At 36.5% G+C, this 25,699-nt stretch overlaps 1 protein-coding gene across 4 annotated transcripts in view; it reads right to left on the minus strand.

Annotated features, from left to right (window-relative positions):
• ST7 (suppression of tumorigenicity 7) overlaps window positions 1–25,699 on the minus strand; it is a 252,485-nt gene that overhangs the window by 200,005 nt on the left and 26,781 nt on the right. The gene's annotated exons all lie outside the window — the stretch shown is intronic.

The raw sequence follows: 25,699 nt of genomic DNA on the forward strand, positions 1-25,699 counted from the left end.
CCACATACATATTCACATACATATTCACCCTCCTGACAAGATCTTCATCTGAGATACCACGAACTAAAAGAGACCTCAAAGAAATTTAAATATTGGCTTTATAGCAACCAACCACAAAGATATGCAAATCAGGGTTCTTGATTTTATGCAGCAAGTAGAACTTTTCAAGGGAATTAAGAATATGAGAAATGAGAAAAATAACCTACCTTTTAAAATAACTCCAGAGTTCATTGCTTTTTCAGTAGGCTTGGGGAGACTGACAGATTAGAGGTTGTACACTCAATCACAAGTATGTGAAAATATGTACACTATTCCACACACATCCTGGCATATAAATTCACAAGCAAATGTAACAGTAAAACAACACTGCTGCTGCTGCTGCTAAGTCGCTTCTTTCATGTCCGACTCTGTGCGACCCCATAGACGGCAGCCCACCAGGCTCCTCCATCCCTGGGATTCTCCAGGCAAGAATACTGGAGTGGGTTGCCATTTCCTTCTCCAAAACAACACTATAAGGGCTTAAAACACTGTTTGACACCCGGTGAGCACTCAAATGTTAATGAATAAATTATTAGCTATTTCACAACTATTATTCAAGTGTGAAAACCACTACTCTAGGAATATGTGTATGTACACATATTTTTCCTATCCTATTTTTCTTTGCTTTATTTTTCTTTATTTTGCCCTATGAGAATTCCTGTCATTTTCCAGGGTAACTCAGTAATGTTAATGCTGTGCACACACATCTGTGTAATCCTGTGTGCAAGTAGGCATATATGATTAACAATCATATTTCTTTTTCATCCACCAAGACAAAGAAGATATTATTATTTTGTCTCTTGACTTATTACCTGCATTACCTTTACTCTTAGAAATCTACTTTTTTCTAAAAGCTATAAGTGCACAGGTTTTTCTTAGAATATCTATACAACACAAGCAAAGAAAGTTTGTTCCAGTATTTTAAAAATATTGAAATGCACAAAAAGTGTGGCTATTTTTCAATAATCCCATTGTTAAAGTTATATAAAACAATAAGTTCAAAAGTTCGTTTCTTTTCCATTCATTTATCTAAGGTATATACTTTTTCTAATACTTTCTAAAGTTTATAGACATGTCTTTATATAACACAGCTTTTAAACACTAAATTCTTATATGATTGTGGAACTGCAAATTACCATCTAAAAATATCGTTAATAGTTCTTTCAGTCAGTATATGTACATCCACCTCATCTTTAAGTGGTTACATAATAGTCCATCGTATGGATGTGCATAAAGGTAATTTGACCTTCATCTTTCCGAAAACGCTAAATCATTGCGGAGAAACTGCAATGATGCTACATAAGAACAAAAGTTTTATTGTAGGTAAGATAATAATGGGGCTTTCCTGGTGGCTCAGACGGTAAAGAATGTGTCTGCAATGCCGGAGACTTAGGTTCAATCTCTGGGTCAGGAAGATCCCCTGAAGAAGGGCAAGGCGGTCCATTCCAGTATTCTTGCCTGGGGAATTCCATGGACAGACAGAGGAGCCTGGTGGGCTACAATCCATGGGGTCACAAAGAGTCAGACATGACTGAGTGAGTAACACGTTAACGTTAACAAAGATAATAATAAGGTCTTCCCTGGTAGCTCAGTGGTGAAGAATCCTTCTGCAATGCAGGAGATGCTAAAGATGTGGATTTGATCCTTGAGTTGGGAAGATCCCCTGGAGGAGGGCATGGCAACCCACTCCAGTATTCTTGCCTGGAGAATCCCATGGACAGAGGAGCCTGGCGGGCTACAGTCCATAGGATCACGAAGAGTCAGACACATCTGAAGTGACCGAACAAACACACACACAAGATAATAATAACCAATTTTTACTGCATGTTTACTATGTGCCAGGTATTATTTTGGAAACTTCACATATATCAGCTTACTTAATCTTTGTAACAATCCTACAAGGTAGATACCATTGTTATCCACATTTGATAGATGGTGCTCAAGCAGGTTACTAAATGAAAAGCTGGGATTCAAACCCAGGCACTCTGGTTTCAACACACATGCTCTTAACTATTCATCTATAATGTCTCTTGAAAAAAAAAATTACCAAAATTATATTTTAAGAATTCAACTAAAATAAAAGGAAATGAAAATCAATAGAAAATATGGAGAAGAAAGTTCTTAAAAGAAAAATGTCACCAAAAACACTAAAAATGAGAGAAAATTGCAAAAATTAAGAAAAATGCAACCTTCCCAAAATAAGTAATCCAGGTTAACAACCAGTGGAGAACACAGGTATACCTCAAAGATACTGTAGGCTCTGTCCCTGACCACCACAGTAAAGCAAGTCACACAACTTTCTGGTGTTCCAGTGTATACAGAAGTTATGTTTACACTGTACTATTAAGTGTGCCACAGCATTATGTATAAAAAAAATGTCAATTTTAAAATACTTTAATTGCTAGAAAATGCTGACCATCACCTAACCTTCAGTGAGTTGCAGTAATAACATCAAAGATCACTCACTGATCACAGGTCACCATCATAACAAATGTCACAATGAAAAAGTTTGAAATATTTGTGAGAAGAAAATTTGTGAAAATGAAAAACGAAAAGTTTGTGAGAATTACCAAAATGTGAGACAGAGAATGAGCAAGTTTGTCAGGAAAAAATGGTGCTGACAAACTTGCTTGATGCAGGGTTCCCCAAAACTTTCAATTTGTAAAAGGATGCAATTTCTGCAAAGAGCAACAAAAAGAAGCTTCAGAAGACTAGGTATCCCTGTATCAATAACGGTCCTGGTATATACAGGTGTAGGAAGTGGGAAAGGGTGATACACTTCAAAAGGGTTGAAACCAGAATATTATCTTACATGAGATCTGTTTTAAATTGTATACAAGATGTTGCACATGAATAGTCACACAAAAGGGGGTGGATGTGGCCACAAGAAAGGCAAAAGGAAAAGTAGAATAAGCAAAGGATCCATGGATAACAGATATAGTTATTCCTCCACATCAACCAGTTCCACATCTGTGGATTCAACCAACAACGGATCAAAATATTCAGGAAAAAAATATTACAGAAAGTTCAAGAAGCAAAACTTGAACTTGACACAAGTTTTTTGTGTCAAAAGCATTTGCATTGCATTTACATTGTACTTACAACTTGCATATCATTTATCTCATATTAGGTATTATATGTAATCTTGAGATGATTCAAAATATGCAGAGGGGATGTGTGTAGATTATATGCAAACACTATACAATTTTTATATAAGGTATTTGAGCATCTGCAGCTTTGGGGTTGGAGGTAGTCTGAAACCATCCCCTGCAGATATTGAGTGACAAATGTACTCTCCATAGTCTATATATAACAACTTCTTGCCAACTCATTGATGTAGCTCCTCTCTTCAGCTCATACATGAAAGTGTATATGTGCATATGTAAGTACATTTTCTGAGTGCCTATATTTATTTCTTGGCAAAGACTTCTAACAGTAAGTTAAAGTCTGCATTATTTTTCAAGACATCTACTTTTTAGATAACTATAGTAGGATCAGGCCTCCCTAGGGCTCAGTTGACAAAGAATCTGCCTGCAATGTGGAAGACCTGGATTCAATCCCTGGGTTGGGAAGATCCCCTGGAGGAGGGCATGGCAACCCACTCTAGTATTCTTGCCTGGAGAATCCCCATGGGCAGAGGAGCCTGGCGGGCTACAGTCCATGGGGTCGCAAAGAGCTGGACACGGCTGAGCGACCAAGCACAGCACAGCCGGGTCGGTATGTTAGAAAACGTTAGGCCTCACTTGCCGCAAACCTGGACACATGTGACAGCCTCTGATTTCTGTTAAGGTCTCTGTAACCTTCAGATGTCAGAGGTGTTTCTAAATACCTCCAGAAGGTTGGGATCCATATGGCTGAAGACCCATCTTTGAAAATACAGATTTTGACATTTTAGTTTGCTCCCATTCTCTCCTCTGGGCAACTAGCAAGAGCTCAGAGAATGAAGACAAATTTTAATATACTACCTGAGGAAAATGTAAAGAAAGGAAATGAAGGAAGAATAAAACTGACTAATGTCCTCCACACTCCTTCATAAAATCACATAATATACTCTAAAACCAAAGTGATCTTTGGATTATCAATTATGTCCAATTATGCCTGCCTGTGACCTTGCCTGCCTGCTACCCTGCCCTTCTATTAGTAAAGTGAGTACTGTTAATTTCAGGATAAAATTAGTAATGAAAGAAGAGATCAACATTCAAAATAATTTAGTGGCCAAAATAATTATTGTTAAACTAGAATGTTGTGAGAAAAACAATAGTAAAATCTTAAAGTAGGTCAATAGTAATTTTTAGAAGAAACCTGAATCATAAATTGACTCAACAACTATTTCCTGAAAGCCTACTGTTCCTGCACTCTAAGGGCACAGCCATTAACAGACTCCTTCCTCTATGGAGCGTCTATTCCAGAGGGTGAGGCAGACAGACAAATATGAATATATTCAGTGAGGGTATGTGCTATAAAGAAAGATAAGAGGAATTAGAGGATGAGGAGTGATTGAACGGGAGGGTTATTTTAGGTGAAACTGTCAAGTAATGTCATCCTAAAAAGATGACTTTTCAACAGAGACTTGAAAAACTGAGAGGAAACCACATGGGTAACATGGAAACCACATGGGGGAAAGAACTTTCCAGAAAAACAAAATAAATCTATTCTTAAATAATCAAGACTCAATTTTCTCTTGGAAGTTAACCCCTCCAGTGCTGTGATGCTCTTATTAGTATTAATACAAAAGTGGTTGTGCTGAACTGAGCTGACAGCAAAATAAATTCTATTTTCAAATGCAAAAGAATTCACTCTCCCATGAGGTGAAAACATGTGTTCTTCTCATCAAAGTTTAATATACCAAATATACCTATTTTAGCAAATATGGAAATATTTTTAAAAAATGACCATAGAAGACAACACTCAAAATAGCTTCCCACCACATCAGACAACTAATTTATTTAATTATCTCTATTAATTTGGTAAGAATTTAAACCTCATTTTCTCTTAAGAGGATATACAGCAATTTAAAAAGTGTCATATCTGGAGTTCCTCTGGAGCTGTATCCTTTGTTCACATTAAAGTTTTATTTTCTTAGTATTCCTCTTGATGCTTATTTAGCATGTTAAAGTTGTGTGTCTTTTAAAATATCATCTATCGAAAAAAATACCATGTATGGGTTATTACTTAAAAAACAACAGAGAAGTGTTTTAATGGCAATATAAAAACTACAGAAAATTTTTAAAAATCAGTGATTCTGTTCTTTGGGGAAAAAAATTTACAAATTTATAATTAAAAATATATGTATAGTAAAGCTCCCTGGTAGGACTTCAGAAATTTTATTTCTTTATGTATGTCTATAAAGTGTATCCCTTCCTGCTTCAACATAGAAACAGACATAGAGCCTTCTAACATACATGCAAGCCTTCTAACAAATAAGTATATTCTATTCCAGAGTCCTGGCACAAAATTCTGGTACAGTAAAGTCAAAAGGAAAAGAAATCCAAAATCCAGAGAGAGAGAGAGAGAGATACTATTATTGTATTTGCTTTAAAGAACTCTAAAATAGGAAATATGGATTTATAGAAAAAATTATTTCGGTATTTGGGATAATTAATTACTTCTAAATGTTTTAGCTTCAAAAAATATTCACCACAAAAGTCCTTTACATAGCAAGCACCTAAAATTTGCATTTTATTAACAATTTCACAATAATTTTATTTTCACCATAATTAGTTATCTTGCCAAAGATCTATCCATAGAGCAAAAGGGATCGTTTATAAAGAACATGTAAGTGCTTAATTTAAATGCACACTAGGATTTTGTCATTATTTGGGGTACGGAAAATAGGTCTCTGCCCTGGTAGAAAAATCTTCTAAAGTTTTTTGTTGTTCAGTTTATAAGGAATATGTCAGAAAAGTGTTACCATAACCCAAAAGTTAAAATTTAGGGAAATATAATTTTGAACTAGTTGCACAAATTTTGAGCAAAGATCCATGCCCTTATCTCCTTATCACCACCTCATCTCTCAACCCCACTTTCACCCCATCCAATCTAAGGGAATCCCCTACTTACTCGTCAAGAACCACCACCCACGGTTAACTTAACCTTAACTTTACTCTTGTACCAACTTACCACTCAGTGAAACTAGAAACTAAGAACAAGGTTAATCAGTTTAAAAAGAGAAGAGGCTAGTTACACTCAGAAATTTAGGATAAACACTGAAATTCTCCAATTCACTTCACTATGTCAACTCCATCTAAAAGATGGGGCCACACACATGTACAAAACCACCACCACAATGTCAAAAATGTTTTACAGTCTCCGTAGACTGTGTGTATATATTATTCTCTCTGTGGCATAGTCTGAACTCAGATGTTTGTACTTTAAAGCTTCTTGACCAGAGGGTCAAAATGTGAATTAAATATGAGTTGCTGTTTAAGTCTGTTTGAGTATGACTCAAACTAAAATACATGAAACAACAAGCATATGTCTGACAAATTTCCTTAAGTATATATGTATGCTAAATTAATCATGATTTGTATACAACAAAGTAATACATACAACAGGAGTAAACTCATGCATAATAATTTTTTAAATACCTTCATTTAAAAAAGATAACCAATGTAATTTTTAAAATACTAATTCAAAATAGTATATTTTAAGTAATTCTACATGGCTGGAAAATATTTTAAATTTAATTTTACCTGTATAATCCATAGAGAAGCAGTAGGCAGGGAACTGGGTATTTTCCAAAGTAAAACTCTATCAGACTCAAAATGAAACAGCTCCCTGGACAGGCAAACTGCTCTGGGGACAGCCTCCTGCCATGTGACATTGAGCACACACACACTTCTGCTTATCTCTATTCAAGTTGCAACGGTCATGGCTCTGCTCTCCTTTGCCTGTTTTTTTAAAGTCATCCTTAGAAAAGTCTTTCTTAGAAAAGAAGTATTATTTCTTCCCATTTCATTCCCGCATTAATAGTTTAAAACTAGGGAAAAAATAAATTTTCCTTCTTTCTCTAAGTGAAAAGAACTCAAAATAGGTGTACTTCATCCTAGTACTCAACGTTACCAAGCAGCATAACCTGAAAGGAGTCAGCAACCAAATTTTTAGGAAAAACATAGTCTTTTGTCATTATGTTCATTCCTTTGATAGTATGCACATGTGATCTATTTGAAACACATTTGATTTGTAAACAAACCTAATACAGGTGATGAAAGAACAATCCTTTAAAGCATATCTAAAACCTTTAACTCATTTGTCTGAGTCCTGAGACAGACATCAGATGAAAAGGACATATGGTCATTCCTGTGACAGACTGTATCTGATGTAATCTTTTATGTCACATTGCCACATGCACTGAGCCATCTTTTCCTTCATTACCAACTGTTTTCATCTTGAATATGTCCTGGCTAAAGAAACCTTAAGAATGGTTACTTCATCTTGACACAATTCTTTAGACCTTGCCCAGAGACAAGATACAAATTTTTAAATTTTTTATCAGCTGTCTTTTTTCTTCAGCAACCTGAATGGTTGGATAATTTCCAGTTTATAAATATAGTAATTGCAACTACGACAACTACAACTGGAACTACTACTTGCAACTACTTTGAGAAAGCAAAGTATTGATGTTTTGAGTGGTTTTATTGTAGTGGGATATTTTGCTACTTTTCTTTCCATGGAATAAGTTTCTCCATAAGATAATTACAAAGCTGATAATACTAAACAATATGATTCTAATTTTCAATATAACATCAGAGATATATATAGTACAGAAATCTAAACATTTTGAGCCCAACATCATCTATAATTCTATGAAATGAATGAGAAAGCATCATTACATTCAGCCATCTAGGCGATGCTTCATTACCATAAGCAGATCCCATCACACCACCATTCTGCTAACAGTCAAAAGCTGTTAATTCCCATCAACCTCACCTGTCACTGTTGCTAAGCAGCCCTGTCTTCTGGGGCTTTAATTCTCTTTATCTCAATCTAGGGTACTGACTGGGGAGCTTTCCATGAGCCATAAAAATCTGATATACTTTTTTCCTGGTAATTAAAATGTGCAAATGGCTAAAACATTATGATTGTTTTAAAATGGTAAGCTAAAAATTCCTAATAATAGCTGTCTTAATTTCCACACAACTTACAAGTATGTGGAAATACTGATAGCCATTATCAGATGTCACATGAAATGGCATTTTAAGCGTTTCACAACTTAGTACAGTCAGCATGGATTTGAGCACCATTATTTTAAGAATAATTGGTTTATTTTTATCCTTTATATTTTATAACTCTTAAATCACAGATATTTTAAGGAAATGTATTTTATTCACAAATAAGAACATAATGAAAAATCCAAATTAGAAAGTAGAAGACAGATAGATGGGTAGATGGCTCTAAAACCTACAGTTCACAGTTAAGTGATTCACCACACCTCAGAAAGCCAGCAGAGTGGTTAAGAGCCAGGCTTTGTGTCAGACAGACAAGGTTTAAGTCATTCCTTAACTGGATGACCTGAAGCAAGTTTTTAAATCTCTCTGATCTCAACTAAGTGACAAAGGGCCTAGATCAACATCTGGTTTGTGACAACAGCTAGTATGTAAACAGCACTTAATGTGGCCAGGCATTGTTCTAAATCATGCATTAATAACTTACTTAACCCATACTATAACCCTGTAAGGTATTATCCTCATGTTATAGGTGAGGAAACTGAAGTGTGGAGGGTGTGTAACTTGACCGAGATCACACACCATACATAACAAAGCAAGGATTCAACCCAAGTAGCCTCACTTAGATTTCTTGTGCTTCCACTACACATACCACCTCCACAGATAGAGGATCAATAAATGGAAGCAGAACAAGAAAGATCATTTCCAAAAACTAGGTTCATTCTTTCCATTAAAACCAGTCCTACAGTTTGCCAAATATTTTAATTCAGAGTTTATAAAAACTCTCTTTATAGTCTATATTCAATCCCAACACACAGAAAAACAGATACACAGAATGAAAGGGATAATGTCTAAAGTCATTCAGTTCAGTTCAGTCGCTCAGTCGTGTCCAACTCTTTGCGACCCCATGAACTGCAGCACGCCAGGCCTCCCTGTCTATCACCAACTCCCAGAGTCCACCCAAACCCATGTCCATCAAGTCAGGATGCCATCCAACCATCTCATCCTCTGTTGTCCCCTTCTCCTCCTGCCCTCAACCTTTCCCAGCACCAGGGTCTTTTCAAATGGGTCAGCTCTTCGCATCAGGTGGCCAAAGTATTGGAGTTTCAGCTTCAACATCAGTCCTTTCAGTGAACATTCAGGACTGATCTCCTTGAGGATGGGCTGGTTGGATCTCCTTGCAGTCCAAGGGACTCTCAAGAGTCTCCTCCAACACCACAGTTCAAAAGCAACAATTCTTTGGCACTCAGCTTTCTTTATAGTCCAACTCTCACATCCGTACATGACTACTGGAAAAACCATAGCTTTGACTAGACTGACCTTTGTCAGCAAAGTAATGTCTCTGCTTTTTAATATGCTGTCTAGGTTGGTCATAACTTTCCTTCTAAGGAGTAAGTGTCTTTTAAAGTCATTGTGATAGCTTAAAATGAGAGTTGCACTAGCCAGTTAAGCAGAAATAAGTACTCAAGTGTAGACAGTTATAACCGTAAAAGGACTTGTACTGTGTACTACCCCACTCTCCCAGCAACCACTAAGTCCCTCCTTCCCCCTCTACTTTTCAGTTTCCAAATGTCACAGAAGATACGACTTATCTGGCCTCTAAAGAGGCTGAGCAGTTTCCTCTGACTGTAACTTCAAAGCTCACTCAGGAGGACAGCACCTTCAGCTAGATCCTCCTGCCTTTCTCCCCAAGAGTCTTCTCTAGCCTCATCTCACCCTCAGCAAAGGAGACTCACTCACTAGTATGCCTAGATGTACCCCTCAGACACAGAAACAATTACATCACAGTCCTCCCCAAAACATACTTACAAGTCATGGGAGTCACAGGTTCTGTGCAAGTCATCTGTTCTCAGTCTACAGCCGAGGGACAAATGTCCTAAGTGCAACTGCCTGACTCGGAAGCTGCCCACACTGCATCCCCAAACCCATCCCAGATTCGAGCTATAATCTATCCCTTCATGGTCCAAGCCAGAAGAAGTAAAATTACTGAAACAGACCTGTTGAATCAACGCTGCTACTCATCACCTCTCTGGTTTGGAAAAGTTCTGGAATACTTACAGATGTGTGTTACCTATTTCCTCATAGGTAAAATGAGGAGGTTGAACTGAATGACGCTAAAACCCTGTGCAACTCTAATGATACAGGATTCTACTTTAAGCCAATTATAGCTGGATGAGCAAACTGAAGTGACTTCCAGCAGGGAGCTCTTCCTTTTCCTCCACCCAGGTCACCCCCTCCTCCATTGTGCGAGGGTGTTGGGAACAGCCCCACCTTAAGGGTGGGAAACCAGTGACCTAGCAGGTATTGTCGAAATCTAGGGCATTTACATTGAATGTCTAATTTCTCCAAACATTCAGACACTATTCCTCTTTAGACAAGCCCTAGTAACTCAGCATAGGGGTGAGCAGACAAATACAAACATTCACGAAACACAACAGAAACAACTGGTTGAAGGCCCTACTTACTGGTGAGTTCATGGTCTGGAGGTTCATACCTTTTAGGTCAACAAGCTCTGGGGACCAGCAATAAAGCTTCTGAACGTGACCCCTCCTTCCAAAACATGACTGAGACAGACTGAACAGGAATTGCCAAGCTTTCTACAGATGACAGCTCGGGGTTGAAACACAGATCTCCTCGCTTTCCTCGTCATGGCTTTCCTATCTGGAGTAGTTCCTGCTATGTGAGCCCATAGCCCTTCACCTCCTTAGAGAAACAGAAGGAACAGAGCTCCCACTTTACACTTTCCTCTTAAACCTGAATACCATTTACCATAATTGAAACATAATATCTTACATCATATTTCCAACTGATAGAATAACTCACTTTATCACACATTTTAAAAGCCCAGGCCCAGGGTTGGATTATAAATGCTCACTCTGTTATTCCAGAAATGAAAAGATGGGGTTTTCCCTCCTGTCTCTATTCGCATCCTCCTCACCAAGTCATTAAGTGAAAATGCCTTAATGGTATGCCTCATTCCAATTTCCATCTACTCTGAGGGAGAACAAAGGTTACCTGAGAAGTCACTGCTTATCCATGCTTCCTACCAACACACTCCAGCCTGCATCAGCCTCAGTATTTCCTTTTCATGTTCTGCCATCCTTCACTGCTTACAGGTCTGCATGATTATCGCACAGTCCCTCCCATATGTGAGAAGACTCCACTGCAAAAAGGGTTCTCTGACTGAAGAAAATTCTAACAGCATTAGCCCATCTCCTTGCATGGGTGTGCTCACCATACTTCAAAATGTTTAGTAAACTAAGACACAGCAGCATCAAGCACCAACCAGATAACAAAACAGGACAGGAACTGTTCAGCTCAATACCATGGACCAAGACCAGTGCTATATATTCTTCAAGAAAGTTAACAATCATCCTCGCCCACCACAAAAGCACAATTATGACCAAAGGCAAGGTGAAACCTGACAGAAGATCTACTTTACCCAACTCCAAACCCTGAGATAGGGATTATTTCTAGATAGACAACTTCTCTGCTATATTTGAAAAGAATAAGGTCAATGGTGGCAGAATCCAAAGCTCTCAGTAGCTGCAAAACTCAGACCTCTTATGAAGTAGGAGGGTCACTCCCTGCTTTCATGAGCTCCAAAAAAACTGATATCAAGTAACCACAGCTGGAGAGAGGGGGAAAATAACTTTTATAAGAGGTGGAATACCACTGATGCTTTTATGCTGTCAGAACAGTATTGTAAAAAGAGACATCAGTTTAAAGGTTTAAAGTTAACCAGTGAGAAATCCAACTAACACTGACATAGAGTTAAGAGTCATGAGAAACATAACTAACATTATTAAAATGCCTGGTAAAGGAGAGGGGGATGCAGGGTGGAAAAAAAGGGCTGGTAAAAACATGAAAGATTAAGATCTTCTTCCCATGAATATGGATCTAACAATAAATGCATTTGTTAATTTTACACTCTGAAAGTGAGGGTCATTTTATGTATGCTTGAATCAAAGCTCTAGTGGAAAGAGCACAAGTAAATCAAGGTTTCTACAACAAACAGAGAGGTGCCCAAGCCAAACATATCCTCCTGCAGAAAACTTCTTTAGAAAAACCACAGACCTGTGTGGTTTCAGTCTGTTCACGTGGCTGGCAAAAGGAACCACTGGAAAATAAGCAAAGGAAGTCATGAAAAATAGTCATGAATGGATTATTGTGGGTTGTCCCAGAGACGAAAAAAAAACCACGGTGGAGAATCCTTCAAAAAATGTAGCATTACTCAGCTAGAGTTTTTGGTAAGCAAAGAAAGTCACAAATTTCCATATGTACTCCAAAACATAAACTAACCCTGATGTTTTAACAGGGGCCAGCATTCTTTCTACAAAGAACCAAACAGTAAATATTTTAGATTCCATGGGACCGTCCAGTCTCTCACAGCTACTCAATTCTGCCATTTTAGTGCAAAAGTAACCAAAAACAACACATAAACAAATGAGCATATGTAGTCTGTTCCAATAAAACTTTATTTATAGACTGTGGAACTAAATTTTTTATAATTTTTATGTATTATGAAATATTTTTTCTTCTTTTGTTTTTTTAACCACTTAAAGTATTTTTTAAAAATATTGTTATCTTGCAGAAACAGGTGGCCCTTGGACTACAGTCTGCCACCCCCGTTCTATAATCTTTACTATAGTTAACTTGAGCTTTCTTTGAAAGAAGTGATTTTCAGTTAGGTCTCTGCCATTAACAAAAGTCACAAAGGTAATGGATTCCATCAACAACAGCTTGATGGATCAGGGTGGGAAATTCAAGAAAACTTCTATTCCAATTCCCTTCATTTTAATGATATGAGTAACAACTGGTCTTGACAGCCCACACTACAGGTTCACTGTCCATCATGTTAGAATTAGTGACAAATGCTGAATTAACTTGTAAGAAGTCAACTACTTCCACAGTGTAACAAAAATATTTCCAACCCACGTTCATCTATAGCCCTCAAAAATTATATAAAAATGGAAATCATTAAGACCTCCAAATCACCTCAATTATACTATAAGCCAGGAAACTTTGTACAAAGTACACTCAGAGTATAAAATACAAATAACAGCTAGTTTGGTATGGAAAAATCTGACCCCATTCACCAACAGTAGCTGAAAGAGAATTCTTGAGAAATAAGAAACTTAGATTTCAAGACAAAGTGCATAGTCAACTACTTTGGGTAGCTATTTCACAACAGCACCTCATTTTTATGAAATTAAGAAGTAGGTTTAGATTATTTTGGTACTTTTCTAGCTCTAAAATTTTTAGAGCTACATTAATTATTTACATTAATTATGTAATTATGTAATTACATAATTAGGATATCTGATGTACATTAATTATGATATCTGATGTAACTCACTGAGAGTTTCAGCGATTTTCACTTTTCATTATCCTTCAGATGAGAAGCAGATAATTTTCTCTCTGCTCTTTTATTTCTGGCTTTTCAAAAGGCCATTGAAAATACACTTCTGATTAGCATAGTTGCTGCCTTCTTAGAAATACCCATTCTTAACACAGACATAAGTGATTTAAGAGAAAATGTAATGCAGTATAATACTTGGAAGATGCTTCCAGAAACACCTATTTGTATCTGCTGCAACTATAAAATCCAAGTTCCATTAATAAAATCACACATCAGGTCCTTTAGCCACCACAGAAATTTGACTTTAAAATTGCTTCATTTTTCTACAATAATCACATCCTTTGTCTATACAAACCATGCTTCAACTGCCTCTGGAACCAAGCAAAACTGAATTTTAGTCCCTGCCATTGCTACTTGTAAACTGAAAGGTACTCACTCACCTCCAGGTCTTATTTTTCCCATCTGTGGAACAGGAACACTGTTCTTGGTAGCAATGGAAATGATACATACACAATGGTATATAAATACTGATGTTCTTGAGAAGATACCTGCAATATGTTGTTAGGCTTAAAAAATAGGAATAATATGCAATACTTTAGTTTGTTTTTTGAAAAGCATACAGTGAGAAAAAGGAAGGAAATTCTCACACATGCTACAATATGGATGAATCTTGAGGACATTATCTAACAACAAGTGAAATAAGTCAGTCATGGAAAGACACAATATTGCATAATTCCACTTACATGGGATATCTATAGTAGATAAAGTCATAGAAAAAGAAAGTAGAAGGGTCATTGCAGAGGCTGGTAGGAGGGGAGAAGGGAATTTAATGGACATAGCACTTCAGTGAGATAAGAAAAAGTTCTGAAGATTGGTTACACAACAGTGTGAATGTACTTAACACCACTGAACTGCACACTTAAAAACTAGTCAAGATGGTAAATTTAACATATGTAAATTTTCCCACAATTTAAAATTTTCAGTAAATTTTTAAATAAAATAAAATTTAAGACACTTTAACAAAGCATACAATGGATTCCTCTGGCAGTATAATACTGACGATTTTCACTTTCTACTTTATATGATTTGTCATTGCTGCAAAAGCAGAATGAGTTCACTATGGAAAACATTCAACCCAGGGGGGAAAAAAGCATTTTCATTTTTATATGTAAAGTAAGCCTAAAAGCCTGAAAACCGTAAAAATCTACCAGTTAAAGGTCCAATTAGTCCTTTTCTTTTTAATTGAAGTATAGTTGATTTACAATGCGGTGGGAGCTTCAGGTGTACACCAAAATGATTTGGTTTTTAATGTACATATATTCTTTTTCAGATTCTCATCCATTATAGCTATTACAAGATAAAAGAAAATTACAGGCCAATATCACTAATGAACACAGAGGTAAAAATTCTCAACAATATACTAGCAAACTGAATCCAACAATACAGTAAAAGGATCATACATCATGATCAAGTGGAATTTATCCCACAGATATAAGGACTTTTCAATATCCACGAATCAATCAATGTATTGATTTGATATGGTGTAACAATGTGATACACCATGTTAACAAACTGAAGAATAAAAAAACAAATGATCTTCTGAAATAGGGGCAGAAAAAGCTTTTGATAAAATTCAACATCTATTTATGACTTTAAAAATTCCAAAAAGTGGGCAAAGAGGGAACATACCTCAAATAATAAAGGCCATACAGGACAAACCCACATCTAACACACTCAACTGTGAAAAGCTGTAAGCGTTTCCTCTAAGATCAGGAACAAGACAAGGATGCCCATTCTCAGCACTTTTATTCAACATAGTATTGGAAGTCCTAACCATCACAATCAGAAAAAGAAATAAAAGGAATCCCAATTGGAAAGGAAGAAGTAAGACTCACTGTTTGCATATGGCATGATACTACATATAGAAAATCCTAAAGATGCCACCAGAAAATTCCTAGAGCTTATCAATGAATTTGGCAAAGTTGCAGGATACAAAACTAATACATAGAAATCTGCTGTTTCCATATGCTAACGTCTATCAGAAAGAGAATATAAGGGCACAATCTCATTCACCATGGCATCAAAAAGAATAAAATACCTAGAAATAAACCTAACCAAGAAGGCAAGAGATCTCAGAAAACTGTAAGATGCTGAGGAAAGAAACTTAAAATGACACAAGCAGATGGAAAGATATACCATGTTCTTGTACTGGGAGAACCAATATGTTAAAATGACCATACTACCCAAGGCAATCTATTGATTCAAAGCAATCCTTATCAAACTACCAGTGGCATTTTTCACAAAGTAGAACAAAAAAATTTTCAACTTGTATAGAAACACAAAAGACTCCAAACAGCCAAAATAATCTTGATAAAGAACAGAGCTGGAGAAACCACACTCTCTGATTTCAGATTATACTCAGAGCTACAGCAATTCAAAACAGTGTGGTACTGGCACATACACACATACAGAACAGGCACATAGATCAATGGAACAACATAGAAAGCTAAGATATAAACCCATGCACTTATGACCAATTAATAAATGACAAAGGAGGCAAGAATATACAAAGGAGAAAAGACAGTCTCTTCAATAAGTGGTGCCGGAAAAACTGGAAAGCTATGTGTAAAAGAATGAAAGTAAAACATTCTTTAATACCATATACAAAAATAAACTCAAAATTAATTACAGACCTAAATGTAAGACTGGTTACTCTAAAACTCCTAGAAGAAAACATAAGCAGAACATTCTTTGACATAAATCACAGGAAGATTTTTTTTATCTGTCTCCTAGAATTATGGAAACAAAAGCAAAAATATATGAATGGGACTTATTAAACTTAAAAGTTTTTGTACAGCACAAGAGATCATCAACAAAATGAAAAAAACCTAAAGAATGGGAGAAAATGCATGCAAATGATGCAACTGACAAGGGCTTAATTTCTAAAATCTACAAACATCTAAAATAGCTCAGTATCAAAAGAAATAACCCGATGAAAAATGAGCAGAAGACCTAAACAGACATTTCTCCAAAGACAACATACAGATGACCAACTGGCACATCAAAAGATGCTCAATATCAATTATCAGAGAAAGGCAAACCAAAACTATATATCACCTTATACCAGTCATAATGGTCATCATTAAAAGTCTACAAAAAATAAATTCTGGAGAGGGTGTGGAGAAAAAGGAACTCTCCTACACTCTTGATGGGAATGTAAACTGGTGCAGCTACTATGGAGAACAACACGGAGGTTCCTTAAAAAACTTAAAATAGAGTTACCATATGATCCAGCAATCCCACGTCCGGGCATATATCTGGAGAAAACTATAATTTGAAAAGATACATGTACCCCCATGTTTACAATACACTATACACGATAGCCAAGACATGGAAGCAACCTAAATGCCCATCAGCAGATGAATGAATAAAGAAGATGTGAGATCTCTCTATTTATCTATCTATCTATCTATGACTATTACTCAGACATAAAAAGGGATGAAATAATGCCATTGCAGCAACATGGATGGACCTAGAGATTATCAGACTGAGTGAAGTCAGACAGAAAAAGATAAATATTATATGATATTACTTATATGTGGAGTCCTAAAAAATGATACAAGTGAACTTATTTACCAAACAGACATATTCTGTTTGAATTATAGATGACAGCAATTCAAATATAAAAGAAACATTTCACTCTAATGATCTATTATCCTCTGTATTTGCCCAGTGCATCACCAGCAGCAAGCAATGAAACTGGTGATACTGCTTAGCGAAGATGGTGATACAACGGTTCCCAGGGAAACCAGCAGCAGTGGTGACTACCGAAGTGGCAGAGATTGGAGAAGCCAGTGCAGAAGTGGGAATGGTAATGCTGCCTATTTGGAAAGGTGATACCGAATGGAAAGAAGCACCTTGAATAATTTTAATATTTGTATTTACATTTTTAATTGTCATGACTTAATAGCATAAATAAAAAGTATATATTCTTAAAATGAAAAAAAAAAAAAAACAGACATAGACTCACAGACATAGATAAACAAACTTATGGTTACCAAAGCGAAAAGGGTGAAAGGGATAAATTAGGAGTTTGGGAGTAACAGATATACTTTCATATATAAAATAAACAAAAGAATCTATTATATAGCACAGGGAGCTATATTCAATGTTTTGTAATAACCTATAAGGGAAAATAATCTGAAAAAGAATATATATAAGCACATGGAACTATATTCATCTAGTCGAAACACATTAAGATTAAATGCAGTCATCAAGAACTATACATATAATTAAAGTCAGAATGGCTTACTAAAAGAATGATAAAGGATTGGTGAAAATAAATATATTTGTATTACTAAATTTGGAGGGAGATACATTAAATGGCATTTATTCAAAATTTGTTTAAATTTTAAATTTGAATGAAACAGCATATAAAGAATAAAAATTTCATTCTTAACTCCCGTGCCTAGCAATGCTCAATGTCCACTTGAGTGAATAAGTGGACAAACCTGAATAGACAGCAACTCCTTGAATCTCAGTAAATTTACACAGCATTCAGAATATATAATCACATTACACTGCTACCAACTGGAGGCAGCATCCCTTGTATTTACATCCCTTTGTATTTACAAAAAACAGAAAAAAAAAATAGGTAAGAGTTCACTCTGAAACTTTAAAAGATGTAAAGAAAAGGGTGACAGACTTGTAACAACCTTCCTCCTTTGAAAACTTCACTATTTCCAATAAAATATGGGCTGTGCTGTGCTCAGTCGCTCAGTCAAGTCCGACTCTTTACAACCCAAGACTCCTCTGTCCCTGGGGTTCTCCAGGCAAGAATACTGGAGTGGGTTGCCATGCCCTCCTCCAGGGGGTCTTCCCAACCCAGGGAATGAACCCAGGTCTCCTGCATTGCAGACAGATTCTTTACCCTCTGAGCCACTAGGGAAGCCCAAATATGGACACTGTCCTTTAAAAAGGCACTGTCCTTATTTTATTGGATGCTGCTATAAATAGCATCAACTCTGCTATAAATCAACTATGAAAAAGACATGAGTTGGAAAAATTACTTGGAATTAGAGCAAGATCCAATTTTGAATCCTACTTTAGGCAACAATGTACCTCAAGTTTTCTCAGATATGAAATGTATGAGCCTCTCAGCAATCTATTACCCATATTTCATATGCGAGACCATTCTGTAAATGGTAAAATGTCAGGAATTAGTATTATTTTTTATTATTATTTTTTTAATGGCCAGGCTGTGCAGCATGCAGGATCTTAGTAAACCTGACTAGGGATCAAATCTGTGTCCCCTGCATTGGGAGAACAGAGTTTTAACCACTGGACCACCAAGGAAGTCTTTTATTTATTATTATTAATTAAATTAATTGTGTGTGTTTGCATGCTAAGTGGCTTCAGTCGTGTCCAACTGTTTGCGACCCTATGTACTGTAGTCCATCAGGCTCCTCTGTCCATGGGGATTTTCCAGGCAAGAGCACTGGAGTCCCCTCTCCTCCAGGGAATCTTCTGGACCCAGGGATCAAATCTGCATCTCTTACATCTCCTACATTGGTAGACGAGTTCTTTACCACTAGTGCCACCAGGGAAACATGTCTGCTGCTGCTAAGTCACTTCAGTCGTGGCCGACTCTTAGCGACCCCATGGACTGCAGCCTACCAGGCTCCTCCGTCCGTGGGATTTTCCAGGCAAGAGTACTGGAGTGCGCTGCCATTGCCTTCTCCAGGGAAACATGTCTGAAACATTTCTATTTATGATCTACGTATTTGTTCATATATCAGCTTTTTTAATATGTTAAATATATATATATATATATATATCTGTCCTTTGAATCATTCTTTACTTGGTACTCCATCTCCTTGATTCAACTCAGATTTTTTTCCCAGGACCTTTTTTTAGCAGAAACATGCCTTACATACTTTTCACGAATATAATTTATTTTTAAATTTATGTCTGGGAATTCAGCATACTGTATCTTAAAACAGTGCTTCATATTAGTCATTGCTTCCACAGCCCATCAGCACTTAGGCAGGAAGTATAATACACAAGAAGGAACTGAATCTTATGGGATCATCAGTAATGTTCTATAGTATTTTATAAAAATTTGATATACATAACTAATCATGAAAACTGGAAATGTTTTTATATTAATGAAAACAACCAATGCAGAGACAAAGAGGAAAAACAAGGACTATGTGTGATTCATCACCACAGGAGATAACTGAAGGTGAAGTAGATTGAAAACCAAGACAAGACTTAGAATCAACAGATTTTAGATTTTCCACTCTGTACAATGTTAAAATAATATTACATTTTATATTTATATAATATGAATTACTAACATAAAAAATCTGCCATCATAATGAATAGTGATCAAGCAAAATGGAAGACATTTTAGGCTATTTTGTCAATATTATAGTGTATCAACAAACACCTACTGCTTCAGTGAAATTAGATTCAATAGAACTACGTCGTGGCATTTCGATGAGAATATAGACTCTAGGAATGAGTGTATGTTTCTTTAAAACATATATACACTGAAGATAGATGGTATAACAATGAACAAAATGCAAGGGTCAGTGAATTCCAGGCATTATTACCGTAGCAAAACACTTAAACATAGCCATGTTTCAAAAATACCTGAGGAAATTAAAAATATATTAGGTTCCCACAACTATTTACCTAAAATATTCCTAATTATACTTGAATTCTGTCTTCACAGAAATATAGATTAAAGTATCATAAATGTTTTCTTCTATTCAAAATAGTCCATGAAAAATGTCATATTTTTAACTATTTATACTTACACTTTTTTAAAAATTAAGTACTCTTTTTAAGTTACTGTAAAGCACTTATTGCTAAAATATTACAAGATAAAAATAAAGGCTCATAGACAGTTCTTAATACCAGACATAAACATAAGCATTCTAAAATGCATAAAAAAGAAAAATGTTTTATTTCTATAATCAAAAGTCTATTTTCAGATACTCATCAACTAGAATCAATGCCTATTCAAAGACAGATTTCTTAAAGGTGAATAGATTATTGAGGTCATTTGGGGGATAGTGCAATTATAACTTCTATATTTTTCTCCCTGAGCAAAGAGCAGGACTTGGTTACACAGTCCTCCAAACCCACTCAAAGAATTAGGGGGAAGTACGTAGGAGGCATGTTGCTTTTGAATTTGGAGTTAATGTCTGAGGACTGAGGCTTTTTTCCCTTTTTTGGCAGAATACACAATGTATTTGTCTGAATTGTGATAAAAAATGTAACTTTAGAAATTATATAATATTGTCCAAAAAAAATGACTGCTTTACATTTCAACAAATGAAAGAAAAAACAAGACAACAACTTACATTTATTGAGTTCTTTAGTATGTGTATCAGAGACATTGAAACACTATGATAGAAACTGTCATATATTACATTATCACAATCATTGCCTCCATCTTGCTATAAAATCTTAATGGACTCTTTTAAAGGGTATAAAAAAGGGCCAATCAAAAGCTCTAAATCTTACCAGAGCTTTTAAAAATTTCTATACACTGTTCATTTCTTTTCAACATATTTCTGAATTAAGAGATTCAACAAGTTGAATATTTCATCATTTCTCTTCAGGGAACATGGGCAACATGACAACATGGTAAAATTCTGAGCCAAATGGATAATACAAAAACAAGGTCAAAGAATCCTTTAACTGTCTCCCTAGATCTCTGATTATCACTGTCCAAGAGATTGTTTTCAGGACACTGGGTTTTTTCCTCCCTAATTTAATAATTTTCTTACTATATATCCAATATAACATTTTCCACCCAAATCAAGTTATTCTGTCAAAGAAACATGATGCATACTACTCAACACTCATCCACACGAATGTTAAGAAACTTTGAGAACAAAGAATCTAAACAGAATTTAAAATAGAATACCATAAAAGTCAGTTTTCTCACTTTAAAAATTAGACAAATATATAATGATGTATATCATTTTGAGAGACCCTCACCTTAAATTTGCAGAAACCACTGAAAATCAAAGTGAGGTCTCTAAAGATTGTAGTCACCCTGCAAAGACACTCTCCATGTGTCATGATCAATATAGCAGCAATTTATGAGTGATAGACAACCCATTTAGAACTCCTTCCAAAGAAACATTTTTAAAAGCACATTCTTAAAAAACTAATTCAGTAAATTAATCTGTCACTGTAGAAAAAAGAGTAAGATTTTGTTATTATTGATTTGCATAATTTTTTCATTGAAGGGATTTTACCTTTAACACACACACACACACACACACACACACACACACACACTGCGGCCCTTAGGGAACTAGCAGAAATTCTATGTACCTAAATCAATTTGAAATAGGCTGCATTAATAATGTTATCAACTGAAGGTAATTAAGAAGCTTCTAAGCATAACCAAACACTGTATAAAAACAATAATATTGCATTAGAAATTTGAAATCTCCTCCCCAAAATATTCTTTCTTGATTGATCTTCAGCAAAAATTACTTAGTGAAACTTCAATATTTAAGAAAGTATGTTTATAAAACATGACATCTTTTCAGGTTTCCATATGTTTTTAATTATATTTTGCCTTTAAGCAAGGTTAAATCAGATTATGTTCTGCTAGAATAAGACAAGGATTCTACCATTTCTATGGCACTGAGGGGAAAATAAGGAAAAGTCAATATACCCCCAAAACTGATGAATCTACCACACATAGTTACAAGAAATGGGGGAAAAAAGCACTGCAACACAAGAAACAAGAATGTATCAGAAATGGTCTCTGGCTACTATGACAGTTTTATATGACACACCTTTTCCCAAGCTCGGCCCAGAAACAATCTTGAAGGTTTGTAGGCTCTGTTAACAAGCCTACATGGATTGATTCTGAAAGCATCACTTCCTGATCCCTGCAATTTTATCACCTTTACCAACCACCAGTCCTTTCTGCTGGAGAAGGCAATGGCAACCCACTCCAGTGTTCTTGCCTGGAGAATTCTAGGGATGGGGGAGCCTGGTGGGCTGCCGTCTGTGGGGTCGCACAGAGTCGGACACGACTAAAGTGACTTAGCAGCAGCAGCAGCTGTCCTTTCCGTAACTCACACTGATATAAAAGCCTCTCTTTTCAACTCATTTATCAAGGTTCCTTCCCAGGAAAACAGATACCTGAGCTCCAGGGACCATACAGAAAACAAACGTAAATTCATTCAACTGCACTTAGCATTGGAAGTTTTCTACTTTGTTCTTACAGGAAGAAAGTGGCCTTTAAATCTGGAAATATATTCTATAAATATATGGATGACAGGTCTTTTAAAGCAGAGTGAGGTGCGCCCTGTTTGGGTGAGGACTCAGCTGACAATGACTAGACCTGTTGCTTCCATTCATTTGCAGCAGAACAGTTTTTTCAATCTGTCCTGTGGATTTTTATGCACACTAGATAAGGTTCCAGTTTTCACAGCTTCTGCGCTAAGCAAGTGACAAAAAGGCTCTTCAGTGTTTTCCAACATCAACATCTAAGTGTTCTATTAATTGGTTGGTGCTGAAAAGAACTCCTAGAGTCACAACACCATAGGCTACAAAACAGAAAAAAATCTCATAGCCAGAAGCTTTCGAGAATGTCTTCCAAATTTTTCAGAGAAAAACTGTCTGAGTTTTTTCAGAGAAGAGATAAGCCTTTGGACACTAGGATTTCTCAATTGTAATATAACTCTTACCGTCAAAAGGATCCAACAGTACTTCTCAGTGAGGGCACTATGGGTATTTTAAGCAGGATGACACTACAGTTAACATCCCTGGCCCCCAGGCGTTAAAGGCCAGCCACAACCAGTCACTGCGATAACGCAGAGCGTGCACACACATTTCTACACGGCTGCTCGGGGACAGCACTGCCCTCCCAATCCTAACACTGCATTTCCCTACCATCTTCAATTTGAAGTTGCACAAGGCTCAGAATAAGCTTTTCTTAATAGCTTTATTATTTTGATAGGCTACAGAACTAAATGGAGATACAAATGAAAATGATATTGGATATAGAACTAAGCCCTAAAGGAATGTTTAACATGCAGCTTGAAAAAGTCCCAAAGGTCACTTTGTTTCTTGGTCACTTATAAAAATACTAATATTAAAGTTACCTCTGAGGCCTTCCTATCCAACATGGTAGCCACTAGCTAACTATGGGTATTTAAATTTAAATTAAAAATTCAGTTCCTCAGTAATACCAGTCACATATGTTCAACAGATGCTTTATTTTAGATCATCTCCACTGTCACAGAAAGTTCTACTGAGAAGCACTGCTCTGAAGCTTCCTAAGCATATGACAGGGTATCTCACTGCCATTCTGAAGGGAATTCACAGCAAAGGCATAGAATTCTTCAGTGGCAGTGATAGAAAACACTTCTGTAATCACACTTCAAATCCAAAGTCTTTTTAACAGTTAAGCCTTTGGAACAAAATTCTAGACATGGGCAACATCAAAAACAGAAACTTGAATATTAGACCAAGCTGATTAGTAGCTACAGAATGGTTCAGCTTTCTTAAAATATTCACAAACAAACTGTTCTATGAGATGACACTAATCAGTGGAATAATACTAGGAAAGCATCTAATCTTTCTTTTCCAAATCATCATCTACTAAAGGTCACAATTTTGCTTTATTAACACAACTGTCTGGTGACTAGTATGCCCTCCACAAGGCTCTGTGTAGCCCTTTGGAGCCACAGAGGCATAGATTTGGTCCTATTTTTCCCTCCCAAATTCAGAGGTGATTCTTTTATCTGTGCCTGGGTGCCCTTGCTCACAGGATTTGTAGTTCGTACGCTTACCACACTTGGAATTAAGTTCAAGGAAGGGCCTGGGAGGATACACTACAACTATATAAAATGTTTAGTATGCAAATTCCTGAAAGAGCATGTGGTAAGACTGTAAATGCATTTTTCTACCTCTCCACTATTGGAAACTCTAAGATTAGGGCAGTAACTCTGTTGTAATTCTGTATAAATAAGTTTCCCAAAACTTCCAGTGTACTGAAGTTTATTAATACGTCCACCATTAAAAGGTGGAAGAGGGGGCATTTCAAAGCAATTTGGAAGGCAGTGAAGCACCGGCATGCCTGATTTCCATCCCTGATCCTCTACAAACTGACAGGCTCTGAGACTTTACGCAGCAGATTGCTTGGCAAACTGAGGTAAAAGTGAAGAGGAAAAAGAGCCTCTTGCTGAGGGTGAAAGAGGAGAATGAAAAGGCTGGCTTGAAACTCAACATTCAAAAAACTAAGAGCATGGCATCTGGTCCCACCACTTCATGGCAAATAGAAGGGGAAAAAGTGGAAGCACTGATAGATTTTATTTTCTTGGGCTCCAAAATCACTGAAGGTGGTGACTGCAGACATGAAATTAAAAGATACTTGCTCCTTGGAAGGAAAGTCATGACAAACCTACACAGCACATTACCACTCCTACCCTGTCAAAAGGTAAAAGAGATCATAGTAGCAGTAGTAGTGTAGTCACTCAGTCATGTCCAACTCTTTTTTTTTTTTTTCATGTCCAACTCTTTGAGACCCCATGGACTGTAGCCTGCCAGGCTCCTCTATCAATGGGATTCTCCAGGCAAGAATATTGGAGTGGGTGCCATTCCCTTCTCCAGGGGATCTTCCTGACCCAGGGATTGAACACAGGTCTCCCACATTGCAGGCAGATTCTTGACCATCTTAGCCACCAGGCAAGCCCAAAAGAGATTATAGTTTCTCACAAGTCAACTCAGGACCAGGGCTAATATCCAGATCTCCTGGGTTGGGGGTTCTTTCCTCTCTTCCAACTACCCACTAAATTTCATTATGTATATTAGGCAGGGCTGTGGCAGGAAGGAGATACCACACCAAGATCAGAATACTTTAGGCAGAGATTAATAGAAGAACTATTTACGTGATGTGGAAAGGGCATCAAATTATGATAAGGAATAGTGTCATTCCCTAGAACCATTACCATCCCCAAGATGGAAAGAGCCAAGAAGAAATTACCAAAATCAGGAAAACGAAGACCATATAGACAGTGAAATTCATATAGAGGTAATGCGGCTTTTACAGAGGGACACAGCCAGATAACTCACTCTCCCTAGGTCC

This window comes from Muntiacus reevesi, chromosome 6, assembly GCF_963930625.1.
Source record: "Muntiacus reevesi chromosome 6, mMunRee1.1, whole genome shotgun sequence".
Classification (NCBI taxonomy): Eukaryota; Metazoa; Chordata; class Mammalia; order Artiodactyla; family Cervidae; genus Muntiacus; species Muntiacus reevesi.